The sequence below is a fragment of the Otolemur garnettii genome, unplaced genomic scaffold, assembly GCF_000181295.1.
Source record: "Otolemur garnettii isolate 467f Iridium unplaced genomic scaffold, OtoGar3 scaffold00088, whole genome shotgun sequence".
Classification (NCBI taxonomy): Eukaryota; Metazoa; Chordata; class Mammalia; order Primates; family Galagidae; genus Otolemur; species Otolemur garnettii.
Window position 1 is genome coordinate 424933 of NW_003852483.1, and position 14986 is coordinate 439918.

The 14986-nt window shown below is 38.8% G+C and overlaps 1 pseudogene; it reads left to right on the forward strand.

Annotated features, from left to right (window-relative positions):
- The first annotated feature begins 330 nt into the window (after window positions 1-330).
- On the forward strand, window positions 331-786 carry LOC100966691 (annotated as a pseudogene).
- Window positions 787-14986: the final 14200 nt, after the last annotated feature.

Here is a 14986-nt window from a genome sequence, read left to right on the forward strand (position 1 = left end):
GAGTGAATTTACCTCAGTCTACAGGCAGGGTAGTGGCACAGAAATGCCCCGATAGTGGTCATCCTGGCACGGTGTGAATGTGAGTGTGAACCTGAATGCATCCTGGACAGGAAAGGGGACTCAAACTTTCAATTACATGGAAACACTAAATTCTTCTTGAATCCCCTTGGGATTTTTTAAATGAACATAAGACTTTTTTTTCCCTGCTAATGTCATTCAAAATAAGAAAAACCTGTGATCCAAAAGAAGAAAAAAACTTAGTTAACCGCTCTCTACTGAGTGATAGCAAACAATAGGAATCACAGGTCTTACAAGGCCTCTGTCACGGGAATGCCCAAGAATAAAGGTAAAGGAGGCAAAAAAAAAAAAAAAAAAAAAAAAAAAAATTGCTGGGGTAAGAATGAGAATGAATCTGAAAAAGGAGAATTGGTATTGAAAGAAGATTGGCAAGAGTAAGCTCAGGTAATAAACATGTTGGGAAATGGACAATTCGAAGCAATGTGTTTTGATGGTGTAAAGAGGTTAGGCCACATCAGAGGAAAACTGAGAAAGAAGGTTTGGATAAATAGCTCAGACATCATATTGGTTGGTCACCGAGACTATCAGGATAACACAGCTGATGTCATCTTAGTGTACAATGCAGATGAAGCTAAAAGTCTGGAGGAGGCCTATGGTGAGCTTCTGGAATGTGCTAAAATTAATGAAACAGATACACTTGGTTCTGGAGATGATGAAATCCAATTTGATGATATTGGAGATGATGATGAACACATTGATGCTATTTAAAGTGAACTCAGTGTTTTCCATGCCAGCTTCCCTGAGGATTGTTCTACGGTTGGGATTTTGGCCATCACCTGTTAAGAAGACTAAAACTGGGGGGCACATACTAATTCGGAGTATAGTTTGTTAAAACTATTTTTGTTTTAAGCTATTTACTATATTTCTTTAAAAGCTGAGGATGCTGAATTATCTTAAGTGAAATGTTAATACCTTTTGTTTTGATGTATTAGAATTTAGGGTTCCAAAATCATAATAGCTGTTGTTCGGATAACAACAAAAATCCCTGTATTTCTGTGACCACTGACAAAATATGGATGTTTCCATAGAACATTTGCTTTACAGTCATCATGGAAGCCCTACTTCCAATTGATCTGTTTATTAGAGAGTGGTTCTGTATATTCCAGTTACCTAGATGTTCCTTGGAGACTTTTGATACAATTTAAGGAAGATGGCTAGATATCTGCATTTGGAATCAGAAAAAAACAGGAATATTTTTCATATTTATGTAGCTATATGTATTTTTATCCTATCTTTCATACCTTATGCATTTTTTCAACACTTATGTTGCCATCATCCTGAAGAAATAAGAGCACTTCCAAAAGGCAGTTTTTTAAAAACATAATTTTGACAACCAATTTTAAATTTGTAAGATAAATAGTCAGCAATTGAATCCTCGGTAATAACCAACATTGGGCATATTGATATATTAGTGGACAATGTTGCTTCATAATTTGCATGGAAGTTGATGGTAGGGTACATAAAGCTATTTTTGACTATTCAAAATAAGTTATGTGAAAAGATGTCATTTTCTTTTCAAATGTGATCCTCACATTTGTAACCCTCAGTTTCAAGTTGTATACAAAATTAAATTGGAATGTATTTGTGAAAAGCTAATTTTGCAATAAATTCTACTTTGTCAAATTTTCCCTAATTTGGGACGAGGGAAGGGAGCAACAACTAAAAGATGGGTTCTCTTTCCTAAATGGGAAAATCTCAGCAAAGCAATATAATAAAGTCTGATGTTGAGTATAAAATACAGAAAAAGTGAAAATAAAAGTAAAAAAAGAAGAAGATAAATACCCAGTAATGGTTCAGGGAATTCCAGGGCTACCCTCCCTTCAGACCAGCTGGCTACAAATTTGGAGTTTCCCTCAATCAGCTTTTTGCTTGATATTTCACTAGACTGACTCACAGAACCCTGGAAAGTGTTATATTTGCAAGCATAGTTTCTTAGAGTGAAAGGATACACATTAGAACCACGAAAGGAAGAGACACTTAGAACAGAATCTGGAGCAAGTCCAGATGTGAAGTCCCGTGTCCTGGGGACACGTTCCCCTCCTAGTATCAACAAGGTGAGGTAGTACACACAGAGTCCCGCCAACCCAGGAAGCTCAGCCAAAGCCTCGGGTGTTCAGGCTTTTTCGTGAACTTGATCACATAGTGTTTGCGTGGCTGACCATTAGCTTTCAGTCCCTCTGGAGGTAAGATGTCATATGGAATGTCCCCAGTCCCCCAACATACACACCTTTTTAGACTGTCTGATGACTAAAGCCTCCAGGCAGATAACGATGCCCTGATGAGGCAGGACACTCCAGGGACCTGAGATTCCCTCCCAGTAGCTGAAGCCAGAGACCAGACTTCTCTTCAGGTGAAGAGAAATCTTTGCCCCACACTGCCCCACCTGTACTGGGGAAGACCTGTTCACCATGAGCTTGCTTGCCCTGTGTAGCTGCCATGACACTAGCCATCAATATCCTGGTGTTCCTCTCCTTCTGGGCCTTGGTGGGTTCATGCTTCCTTTCTTAAGCCCTTTGAAAACAGCTGTGCCCTAATGACTTGCCTTAGTAGAGGAAATGTAAGAGGAAGTGATGAGAAGGCAGAAGCCTCAGAGTCAACATAGTTTCACCACGTTCCATTCCCTGATCTCAAAAGCCTGTGGAAAGACATTGGGATGAAGGGCCCATGAGCCTGGGTCCCTGAGAAACTAGGAATAAGTACCCCACGCCAACCTTTGATACACTGCCCACATCAGTGAGCACCTTTTGTTGTGTTAACACCCTTTGTTGTGTTAACACCCTTTGTTGTGTTAACACCCTTTGTTGTGTTAACCGGCTAAGATTTGGGGGTTTTATGGTAGCACAACATATCCTGGTACCCAGATATTACACTGTGATGGATCTTAGGCAAGTTCTTTAGCTTCCCTCTGCCTCAGGTTTCTTCTTATGAAAAGGAGACAGTAGGAACTGCCTTTTGAGGCTACGGCCAGAATAAATGTTACGCATTGTAGTAGTTTGCTAGAGAAGTCATAACAAAGTGCTACGGACTTAGCGGCTTAAAGAATTATTTTCCTACAATTCTGGAGGCTGGAAGTTCAAGATCATGGCAGCAGGGCTGGCTTCCTCTGAGGCCCTGTCCCTGCCTTGTACATGGCTGTCTTCTTCATCCCTCTTCACATAATCATTCCTTTGTGTGTGTCTGTGTGTTCATGTCCCAATCTCCACCATGTATAAGGACAATAGTCATGTTGGATTAGAGTTCACCCTAATGACCTCATTTAAGAACACCAAAACAAGGGAAAATTATTTTCAACATCATATACCTGACCCCTCTCCCCTCAACTCACCCACAGTCTTCTGAACCACAGATCAGCAGTAGTTGAAATGTGTCTGTCAATATGCCCCCATCGATTTGGTTTTTAGCACAGGATGATCCGGTTTGTTTCTCTGCAAAAGGCAGAGGAGTCAGGAAATACTGTCCCATTGGTGTCATATGAGAATCACTGCTCATCTGACATGGAATTTACCTTATCTCCTCCCAAAGTCTATCCTCACCACTGATAATACTAAGAATTATAACATTATATTGACATTCATATGCAAATCCTTTGAATTTTCATTTTATTTGATACTTAGAAAGCAAGCAATAAGTAGGTAATTATCTTCCTCAGTTCTTTTTTTTTCTTTTTGAATACATTTTTTTATTTTTTTCAAATTAATATAAGGGTACAATATTCAGGTTACATTGTTCTCATTTCAGGGTAACGTTCCATGTGTAAAAGAGCCCCTCACCTGGGGGTGTGTTATGCACCCTGACAATGTGCACATTAGGTGATATCCTGCCTCCCTCCTTCTGCCAAATGCCCACACACCACTTCCCTGTACCCCTCTGCTATATTAGTGTTTTATTACACTTTACGTCACTTACATTTACCTAGATGAAGTTGAAATACATTCTTCTTAGTAAAGTATCACAGGAATGGAAAAATAAATATCCAATGTACTCCATACTAATACGAAATCAATGTATAAACAATTACCTGCTCTTAAGAACTATTTCTGTAATATATCCTCATCGCAAGACTAGAGTCAGTCCTATTTCAATATTAATCCAACCTTAGCAGAATTGTAGTAAAACATTCACGACATAATATGTCATTGGAGGTTTCTACATGCACCATTTTGCCCCCACTATAGGCTCGGTAAGTGAGCACACCTCACATAATATCTTTTAGTGATATGGACCAACACACAGCTCCCCTTTAGTACTATTCTGAGAACTAGAACTCTTCACATGTATGCACATGATGACTGCCTCCTGCTTGCACAGGGCTTTAAAATGGGAGACTCTGCCTGCTCTCATGGCAGATTTTAGCTCAGTGCCTGACAGTAAAGCATAATGGTAAAGACTGTGGACTTGGGGGCCACCTGTGGCTCAAAGGAGTAGGGTGCCAGTCCCATATACCGGAGGTGGTGGGTTCAAACCCAGCCCAGGCCAAAAACTACAAAATAAATAAATAAATAAAGACTTTGGACTCCATCGGGACTGCCCACTTTCGTAAGCCCAGCTCTCACCTTTACTGTGGCATTCTTCTTACTGAATCATCGGACTGTAAAGGCATCTATTGATACTTCATTGCATTGTAATAAAGATTAAACGAACAGGTGGAAATGCTGGTGCCTAAGACGCGCTATATAAGATTCAGCTATGATCAGCAGATATGTAAAATAATTATGAGGCCCATATTATCCTCACACCAAAACCAGACAGAAACATCATAAAAATAGAATATTCTAAACTAATACCCCTCATGAATATAGGTAAAAATATTCCTTGCTGGGGTAGCGCCTGTGGCTCAAAGGAATAGGGTGCCAGCCCCATATGCCGGAGGTAGCAGGTTCTAACCCAGCCTCGGCCAAAAGCTGCAAACAAAAAAATGACTTGCCATAATACTAGTAGATTGAATCTAGCATCAAATAAAAGGAATTATATACCTATATCAAGTGGGATTTCATCCAGGAGTGCAAGATTGGTCAGAATACAAAATTCAATCAGTGTAATACATCATGTTAACAGAATAAAGGAAAGAATACTAAATCACAGGATCAGATTTCTAATAAACACAGAAAAGGTATGTGACAAAGCCAACACCCATTCACATTGAAAACCTCAACCAACTAGGAACAGGGTTGCTTTGAGAAGAAGGGTTTCTTTCTCAGTCAGAAAAGGCATCTATGAAAACCCTACAGCTAACATAATTCTTTTATTTATTTATTTATTTTGAGACAGAGCCTCAAGCTGTCACCCTGGGTGCAGTGCTGTGGCATCACAGCTCACAGCAACCTCCAACTCTTGCGCTCAAGCAATTTTCCTGCCTCCGCCTCCCAAGTAGTTGGGACAACAGGCACCCGCCACAATGCCTGGATATTTTTTTTTTTTTGGTTGCAGCCGTCATTTTTGTTGGCAGGCCCCGGTTGGATTCGAACCCATCAGCTCAGGTGTATGTGGCTGGCGCCTTAGCCGCTTGAACCACAGGCGCCAAGCCACAGCTAACATAATTCTTAATAGTGAAAAACTGAAAGATTTCTCCCTAAAACCAGGAACTAGAGGACACTATCCACTCTTTCCACTTAGATATACATGGAACTAGCCTTTCTAGCCAGAGCAATTAAGGAAGAAAAGATGATTGGAAAGGAAGTAATGTTAGTTGTATTTATAAAAGAGATCACTTGAGGGACAGAAACCCTGAATCATCCACACACACAAAAAGAACTATTAGACCTAACAAAAAATTCAGCAAAGTTACAGGATACCAGTTCAATAAAAGTAAGTTATCCTCCTACACACTGGAAATGAACAATCCAGTTATTAAAAAGGCAGTTCCAACTGGAATAGCATCAAAATGACTGAAATACTTAGGGATAAATTTAACCAAAGAAGTCCAAGACCTGTCCACTGAAAACTAAAAAACATTTTGTACTATGTATAATAACTTTAGTATGATAAAATTCACATACCATCCACTTCACCCATATAAAGCTTACAATCCATTGGATTTGAAATACTCATGAAGTTATGGTGACAAGGCCACAATTTTGGAACTTTTATTTACTCCCCAAAATAAACCTTGTATCCTTTACTTCTTACCCCTCTTCTTTTATCCCATCTCCTAGTCCCAGACCGAAGCAATCACTAATGTACTTTCTGCCTCTAAGGATTTGCCCATACTGAATATTTCATATGAGTGAAATCATAAAGTGTATGGTCTTCTGTGGCTGTCTTCTATCACTTAGCGTGATGTTTCTAAGGTTTGTTCACATGAAGCTTATGTCAGTACTCCATTCATTTTTATGAATGAGTAATGACCCATTTTATGTGACGCCATATTTCATTTATTCATTCATCAGTTGGTGGACCTTGGGGTTGTTTCTACTATAGAGGAATTACAGATAATGCCGCTATACACATTCACATACATGTTTTTGTGTGAAATTCTTTTTTGTTTTCTTGAGCATATGCTTCAGAGCAGAATTGCTGGCTCATATAGTGACACTATGTTTAAATTTTGGGGACCTGAAAAATTGTTTTCCACAAAGGTTGCACCATTTTACATGTCCCCCAGCAGAGTATGAACATTCCAGTTCCTTCACATACTCATTAGTGCTTGTTCTTTTCTTCTCCTTCTTCCCTTTAAATTATATCCAGCCTAGTGGTTGTCGTGTGGTATGTTATTGTGATTTTACTTCTCATTTCCTTGACAGCTAGTGATGCTCACCTTCTTTTCAATGCTTCTCAGACACCTCTATATCTTCTTGGTATGCCATGGTAACTGGTAAAGTTAGGTTTCCTCCCTGGAACACAAAAATAATATCTAGTGATAAAATAACCCTTGCTGTCGACCTCAGAAATAGTAAACCATTTTCACTGAGGTGGAAATAAGAAGGGGCTGTATGGTGAACATTTTTATTTTGACCACTTATTCAGCAAGTGCTAAACAAGAATGATAATTACAGGAAAAAAATATCTGGGCATTGTGGCAGGCACCTAATGTCCCAGCTACTGGGAGGCTGAGGCAAGAGAATTGCTTAAGCCCAAGAACTTGAGGTTGGCTGTGATGCCACGGCACTCTACCAAGGGTGACATAGTGAGACTCTGATACATATATATATCACAACCCCCAGGCCAATATCTTGAAGCACTTTCCTTGCACTGTCTTTTAGTATTTTTATAGTTTTGTGTCTTAAATTTGAATCTTTTATCCAGTGAGAGACAATTTTCGTTAGTGGTGAGAGGTGTATGTTCAGTTTCAGTCCTGTCCAAGTGGCTAACCAATTCTCCAAGCACCATTTGTTAATTAGGGATTCTTTTCCATAATGCATGTTTATGTTTGGCTTATCAAAGATCAAATGACCATACGTGGCTAGGTTCATCCCTGGAGTCTCTATTCTATGCCATAGATCGATGTCTCTATTTTTGTGACAGCACCATGCTATTTCGATCGCTATAGATTTGTTGTATCACCTAAAGTCTGGTAATGTGATGCCTCCAGATTTATTTTTATTTCTAAGAATTGTATTGGCTAGTCAGGTTTTTTTCTGATTCCATATAAAACAAAGTACTATTTTGTCAAGTTCTTTAAAGTATGGCATTAAAGTATGATGGGGATTGCATGAAATCTATAGATATTGTTGGGAAGTATGGACATTTTAACAATGTTGATTCTTCCCAAACACAAAAGAATGTTCTGGTATGTTCTTTTGTTTGAAAACATCTTCGGCTTTTTCTTTTCTAGGGTTTCATAGTTGTCATTATAAAAGTCTGTCAAGTCCTTTGTTAGATAAAATCCTAGGTATTTCATTTTCTTTGGCACTACTATAAAAGGAATAGAGTCTTTGATTGTATTCTCAGCTTGACTATTGTTAGATGTATAAAGCCTACTGATTTCTAGATATTAATTTTGTACTTGGAGACACTGCTCTATTCTTCCACCACTTCTAAGAGCTTTGTAATTGAGTCCCTGGGGTTTGCTAGGTATAAGATCAAGTCATCTACAAAGAGTGAGAATTTGACCTCCTTTGTCCCCGTTTGATTACCCTTGATCTCCTTCTCTTGCCTGATTGTGATGGCTAGGACTTCCAGTACTATGTTGAATGGCAGTGGTGACAATGGGCATCCTTGTCAAAATTTTACTACATTCAATAAGATATTGGCTATAGGTTAGCTGTACAATGTCTCTATCAGTTTAAGAAATGTCCCATCTAAGCCTATCTTCTTAAGTGTTTCAATCATGAAAGGATGCTGCATATTATTAAAAGCCTTTTCTCCATCATTGAGAGAATAACATGGTCTTTGTTTTTTATTTTATTTTATGTGGTATATTATATTTATAAATTTATATATGGTGAACCAACCTTGTAACCCTGGGATAAAACCAACTTGATCATAGTATGTAAGTTTTTTAATGTGTTGTTGAATTGTTTGCTAGGATCTTATTAGATTTTTGTACCTATATTCATTAATGATATTGGTGTATAATTTTCATTCTTTGTTGGGTCCTTTCCTGGTTTGGGGATTAGGGTGGTATTTGCTTCATTGAATAAGTTGGGGAGAATTCTTTTCTTCTCTATGTTTAGTATAGATTATGTAATATAGGTTTTAGTTTCTCTTTGAAGGTTTGGTAAAAACTTCTGACGTGAAATCATCTGGTTCCTTTCCCTCTTTGGCAGATTTTGTATACTTGGTGCTATTTCAGTTCTTGATAGAGGTCTAGTCAACATTTCTAACTCTTTCCAGTTGAGTTTAGGAAGGTGGTATGCTTTTAGGAATTGGTCTATTTCCTCCATATTTTCATATTTCTGAGAAATGAATTTTTGGCAGTAATCATTGAGGATTTTTTATATTTCTGTGTCTTAAAGATTCATTTCAATTTCATTTAATTCTTCTGTAATTTTTGTGATTTCTTTTCTTCTTCTGGGTTTGGGTTGGGATGAGCTTCCTTTTCTGGTAGCTTAAGATGGCCCATTACGTTGCTGACTTACTGTCTTTATATTGGCTTGATGAAGGCTTCTAATGCTGTAATCCCTCTTAGGATTGATTGCCTTTGCAGCAGCCCACAGGTTTTGATGGTTTGTGTCTTCATTATCATTTTGTTCCCAAACTCTGATGATTTGCTTCTTAATCTCATTCTTGACCCAGATACTATTCAGGCTAAAGTTATATAGTTTCTGTCACTTTGATTATGAGGATTTCTGTTGCTATTGAGTTCAACCTTTATTCTGTAATGGTCCAAGAAGATACCTGGAATAACTTCTATTCTTTTAAATTTGTGGAGGTAAGACTTGTGTCCTAAGATATGATCAATTTTGGAGGATGATCCTGTGGGCTGATGAGAAGAATGTATATTCAGTTTTATTAGAATGACATGTTCTGTATATGTCTGTTAAGTCCATTTGTTCTAGGGTCAAGTTTAAGTCCATGATTTCTTTGTTTAGTTTCTTCTTGGATGATCTATCCAGAACTGCCAGAGGGGTGTTAAAATCTCCAGTAATTCCTATAGTACAGGAAAATATAATATTGTTTAGAGCCATGAGGGTTTGTTTTATAAATCAAGAAACATTCAGGTAGAGAGGGTAAATTTACTTATTGAAATCTCTTCATGTTGAGTGTTTCTCTTGACAAGTATGCAGTATCCATCCTTGTCTTTCCTTATTTTTGTTAGTTTAAATCCAATTGTATCTGCAAGTAAGATTGCAACCCCCACTTTCTCCTGATTTGCATTTGCCTGGATTACTGTTGTCCATCCCTTCACCCTGAATCTTGTTTTATCCTTTCAGGTATGGTGTGCCTCTTGGAGGCTACAGATACTTGGCTTGAGTCTTTGCATCTATTCAGCCAACCTTTGCCTCTTTAGAGGAGAATTCACCTTAATTGGAAGAATTGATAGGTATGGTAGTGGTTAGGCCATCTTGTTTTTCGAAGGTCCACTGCATATTTTTAACCTTTTCACCATTGTGGAATTTAGGTTTCGTTCCCTAAATTCTGGGTGAGTTTACTTTATTGGTAGACCATCATGCTGGTCATTATGCAAAATATGTTTGAATATTTCTTGGCAAGCTGCTCTAATCACGGCAAATTTCCTTAACATATGGATGTCAGTAGTGTACTTGATTTCTCCATCACAAATGAAACTCAGTTCAGAAGATGGCAGACTGCAGCCAGCTTTTTACAGAGGCTCCCGTGCAGAAGGAGACTTAAAGGACGGAAGTTTAGCAAGGGAGCTCATGGTTTGGAGCAGAGCCAAGAGAGAAGATTGAAGAACGCACTTCAACCTTGCTGAGGTGAGCTGTGACTGCCAAAATACAGTCAAAAGGTACAAAATCCACCACCAAGCAGACGGGAGTCCCCTCCCCTACAAGAAGCCTTGCAGTTTACTCCATACAATCAAGCAAGCAGAGTTCAAATATCCTCTTACTCTATCTCATGGGAGAGACCCCCTAAAAACTGGACCTCCTACCCCTGCTGGCATGCCACAGCACCCTCCTGCCAGGCATAAAAGTGTAAAACTTTATAAAACTGTATATATTCCCTACCTGCAACTCTTAACTCTGAGGATTTCCCCCCTCTTACCCCAAGGTCCGGAGGTTTGTCACCCATGGAGTCCAGATTCTTGGGCATTTCCTTGAGAGGAGTGGAGGGGGAAAGGGCTGATGCTGGTCTGTGCTGATTCTGTGGCATAGGAGTGAGGAGAAGTCAGTTAGCTGAGAGGGAGCTACACAGGAGCAGTGGTACCCTGAGAGCGGCAGCTGCAGCACCTGGAGGGGCTTGCATCCCTGAGGCCATTCCGGACAGACATGCACTGGGCAACCAGAAGTTTTGGGAATTTTTCTCCCATAACTGGCACTGGTGGAGCAGATTTGGGAAATTCTGTAAGTACTGGCCTGGGTGGAGCACGGGGACTAGAATACACACAGCTCACAGACTTACAGGGACTGCTTAACTGACCATAATAGCACCTAGCCCTCAGGGGAATATAGCTGAGACAAAGGCACTGGGCAGGCAGAGGCTGGAATTGACACCTGAGTGCAAACTCTAATTGCTTGCTGTCTGGGACTGAATTTTTTTATCAGCTCTAGCAGCGTTTGCCTGCAGAGGAATTTAACAGGAGCAACATCAACCATGCATGGGGCTGGAACTAAGTGAACTACCCCAGCCTATAATAAGGTTGTCAGAGCTCATCTCTGCCTGCCGGACTCAGATTTCCGGGTGACTCTGGCAGTCGTAAACCCTGGGAGCAGTTGCTTGCTGGAGTGAACTTGTGTCACAGCCCTATGGGATTACCAGTGACTGGGTGCAAGGTGGGGAAGAAGGTACCAACCTTCCCAGACTAATTCATGTGCTGGGTGGGTCCCTTTGCCCTCACAGAGCACTGGAGCAAGTTATATCTGAGCTAAGAGCAGATCCCTCTTATCTAGCTGCTGGAGACATTTGAATTCTCCCACCTGAGATTGGTGCTGACTGGGACAACCAATATGGACCCCTTGAACTGGGAAAATCACCTAAAGACTATCCAAAGTGGCCCCTGGGTGTATGGTTGAGGGAAGGTTTGATTTTCCTTGCCCAGTTGTTGTTTGTGGGGGGCAGGGCAACTTAATTGCTGGTATTTCTCCACAGCAGAGACTTCAACCAAGAGTAACTGATTCACTAGGGTAGGACAGAAACCAGTTGAAAATAAGACAGAACTACTTAGCTCCCACCACACCAAGCAGTCTCTCAAGCCATAACACCATACGGGTCCTTGATAAAACTCAAGGGGAAAAGCCAAACAGGGTAAAGTAATCATGGGGTGCAATCAGCAGAAAAGCTCTGGTAATATGAATAACCAGAGTAGATCAACCCCCCCCCAAGAAAGGATGTGGCTGGTAATATGAATAACCAGAGTAGGTTAACCCCCCACCAAGAAAGGATATGGCAGACAAAACAGAAGATCCCTTTTATAAACAGATGGCTGAGATGTCAGAAATCAAATTCAGAATTTGGATTGCAAATAAGATTAATAGAATAGAGGCAAAGATAGAAACAGAAATTCAAGGAGCATTCCAAAAGTTCACCCAAGAATTCAACAAATTCAAAGACAAAACCACCAATGATTTTGAAACATTAAGGCAAGAGATTGCAGCCCTCAAAGATCTGAAAAATACGGTAGAATCTCTTGGTAACAGAGTGCAAGAGGCAGAAGAAAGGATCTCAGACATAGAAGACAAAGCTTCTGAATATGTCCAAACATCCAAAGAGGATCAGAAATGGAAAGCAAAAACAGATCATTCTCTCAGAGAGCTCTGGAATAATTCAAAGAAAACGAATATTCACCTTATAGGAATCCCTGAAGGCGACAAAGTTGCTTCACAAAACACAGAGGCTCTTTTTTATAAAATTATGAAAGAGAACTTTCCAGATATGCCAAGAGATCCTGAAATTCAGATTGCAGACAGCTTCAGAACCCCGCACAACTCAACCTGAATAAGACATCCCCCAGACACATCATAATTAACTTCACTACAGTTAATATGAAAGAGAAAATCTTGAAAGCAGCGAGACATAAGAAAACCATAACCTACAAGGGGAAGAATACTAGAATGACTGCAGATCTCTGCTGAAACCTTTCAGGCCAGAAGAGGGTGGTCATTGACATTTAATCTCTTAAAACAAAATAATTTTCAGCCCAGGATCCTGTATCCAGCTAAACTGAGTTTCATTTATGATGGAGAAATTAAATACTTTAATGACATCCATGCGTTGAAGAAATTTGCAATAACTAAACCAGTTCTCCAGGATATTCTCAGACCTATTCTCCATAATGACCAGTGCAATCTTCCACCACAAAAGAAAACTAACTCAGAAACTATTGATCAAACTCCAACTTCCACAGTGGCGAAAGGATTAAAAACATCCACTGGACTTTTGAACAACTCGATACCTAAAATTTTATCAGGTTTATCAATAATTTCAATCAATGTGAATGGCTTAATTTGTCCTCTAAAGAGGCACAGATTGACTGATTGGATACAGAAACTCAGACCAGACATTTGTTGTATACAAGAATCTCATCTTACCTTAAAAGACAAATATAGACTCAGGGTGAAGGGATGGTCATCTATATTCCAGGCTAATGAAAAGTAGAAAAAAGCAGGGGTCTCCATTTTATTTGCAGATACAATAGGTTTTAAACCAACAAAAGTAAGCAAAGATATAGATGGCCACTTTATATTTGTTAAGGGCAATACTCATTATGATGAGATCTCAATTATCAATATCTACGCACCCAACCAGAATGCACCTCAATTTATAAAAGAGATTCTAACTGGCATAATCAACTTGATTTCCCCCAGCTCCATCATAGTCAGAGATTTTAACACTCCTTTGGTGGTGTTGGATAGATCCTCCAATAAGAAGCTTAGCAAAAAAATCTTAGATTTAAATTTAACTATTCAACTTCTGGATTTAACAGACATCTACAGAACATTTCATCCTAATAAAACTGCATACACATTCTTCTCATCAGTACATGGAACATACTCCTAAATTAACCACATCTTAGGTCACAAATCTAACCTCAGCAAATTTAAAAGAATAGAAATTATTCCATGAATCTTTTCGGATCATCATGGAATAAAAGTTGAACTCAGTAACAACAGGAATCTGCAGACTCATATAAAAACATGGAAGCTAAATACCCTTATGCTGAATGATAGAGGGGTCAGAGAGGAGATCAAGAAGGAAATTATCAAATTTTTGAACAAAATGATAATGAAGACATGAGTTATTAGAACCTCTGAGATACTGCAAAGGCAGTCCTAAGAGGGAAATTTATAGCATTGCAAGCCTTCCTCAAGAGAATGGAAAGAGAGGAAGTTAACAACTTAATGGGACATCTCAAGCAGCTGGAAAAGGAAGAACATTTCAATCCCAAATCCAGCAGAAGAAAAGAAATAACCAAAATTAGAGCAGAATTAAATGAAATTGAAAACAAAAGGATTACAGAACAGATCAATAAATCAAAAGTTGGTTTTATGAAAAAGTCAAAAAAATTGATAAACCATTGGCCAACCTAACCAAGAAAAAAAAGTAAAATCTCTAATCTTGTCAATCAGAAACAGTAAAGATGAAATAACAACAGACCCTTTAGAAATTAAAAAAATCCTTAATGAATATTATAAGAAACTCTATTCCTAGAGTTTCTTGACCAACCATCTAAACCATTGGCCAACCTAACCAAGAAAAAAAAGTAAAATCTCTAATCTCATCAATCAGAAATGGTAAAGATGAAATAACAACAGACCCTTTAGAAATTCAAAAAATCTTTAATGAATATTACAAGAAACTCTATCTATTCAGATATGACAATCTGAAGGAAATTGACCAATACTTGGAAGCACGTCATCTCCCAAGACTTAGTCAGAATGAAGTGAAAATATTGAACAGGCCCACAACAAACTCTGAAATAGCATCAACTCTCCCTAAAAAGAAAAGCCCAGGACCAGATGGCTTCACATCAGAATTCTACCAAACCTTTAAAGCGGAACTAAGACCTATATTATTCAACCTTTTCCAAAATATTGAAAAAGACAGAATACTACCCAACACATTCTATGAAGCAAACATCACCTTGATTCCCAAACCAGGAAAAGACACAACAAGAAATGAAAATTATAGACCAATATCACTAATGAACATTGATGCAAAAATATTTAACAGAATCGAGCAACACATGAAACAAATTACCACAACCAAGTGGGTTTTATCCCAGGATCTCAACGTTGGTTCAACATATATAAATCTATAAATATAATTCATCACACAAACAAATTAAAAAACAAAGACCATATGATTCTTTCAATTGACGCAGAAAAAGTATTTGATAATATCCAGCATC